The sequence below is a fragment of the Arachis stenosperma genome, chromosome 3 (genome assembly GCF_014773155.1).
Source record: "Arachis stenosperma cultivar V10309 chromosome 3, arast.V10309.gnm1.PFL2, whole genome shotgun sequence".
NCBI classification, from domain to species: Eukaryota; Viridiplantae; Streptophyta; class Magnoliopsida; order Fabales; family Fabaceae; genus Arachis; species Arachis stenosperma.
The window spans coordinates 129,880,875-129,881,709 of NC_080379.1; the positions used below are offsets into that span (position 1 = coordinate 129,880,875).

Genomic DNA, 835 nt, shown 5'->3' on the forward strand with positions numbered 1-835 from the left:
GAGCATCAATTTCAAGAACTCCTTTCTTCTGACTTGTCCCATTGTTCACAGGATTCCTTTCAGAAGTGTACATGAATTGGTTATTTGCAACCATATCAATGAGCTCTTGAGCCTCTGTAGGCGTCTTCTTCAGATGAAGAGATCCTCCAGCAGAGCTATCCAAAGACATCTTGGATAGTTCAGAGAGACCATCATAAAAAATACCTATGATGCTCCATTCAGAAAGCATGTCAGAAGGACATTTTCTGATCAGTTGTTTGTATCTTTCCCAAGCTTCATAGAGGGATTCTCCATCCTTCTGTCTGAAGGTTTGGACTTCCACTCTAAGCTTACTCCATTTTTGAGGTGGAAAGAACTTTGCCAAGAAGGCATTGACTAGCTTTTCCCAAGAGTCCAGGCTATCTTTAGGTTGTGAGTCCAACCATATTCTAGCTCTATCTCTTATAGCAAAAGGGAATAGCATCAGTCTGTAGACCTCAGGGTCAACCCCATTAGTCTTGACTGTGTCACAGATTTGCAAGAACTCAGCTAAAAACTGATGAGGATCTTCCATTGGAAGTCCATGGAACTTGCAATTCTGTTGCATTAGAGAAACTAATTGAGGCTTAAGCTCAAAGTTGTTTGCTCCAATGGCAGGGATAGAGATGCTTCTCCCATAGAAATTGGGAGTAGGTGCAGTGAAGTCACCCAGCACCTTCCTTGCATTGTTGGCATTGTTGTTGTTTTCGGCTGCCATGGGTTCTTCTTCTTTGAAGAATTCGGTTAGGTCCTCTACAGAGAGTTGTGCCTTAGCTTCTCTTAGCTTTCGCTTCAAGGTCCTTTCAGGTTCAGGGTC

At 42.9% G+C, this 835-nt stretch overlaps 1 non-coding gene across 1 annotated transcript; it reads left to right on the forward strand.

Moving 5' to 3' along the window:
- Nucleotides 1-223: 223 nt before the first annotated feature.
- On the forward strand, nt 224-331 carry LOC130971665 (small nucleolar RNA R71). Its single transcript, XR_009082875.1, has one exon. It is a non-coding gene; the product is annotated as a small nucleolar RNA R71 (small nucleolar RNA).
- The last annotated feature ends 504 nt before the right edge of the window (nt 332-835 follow it).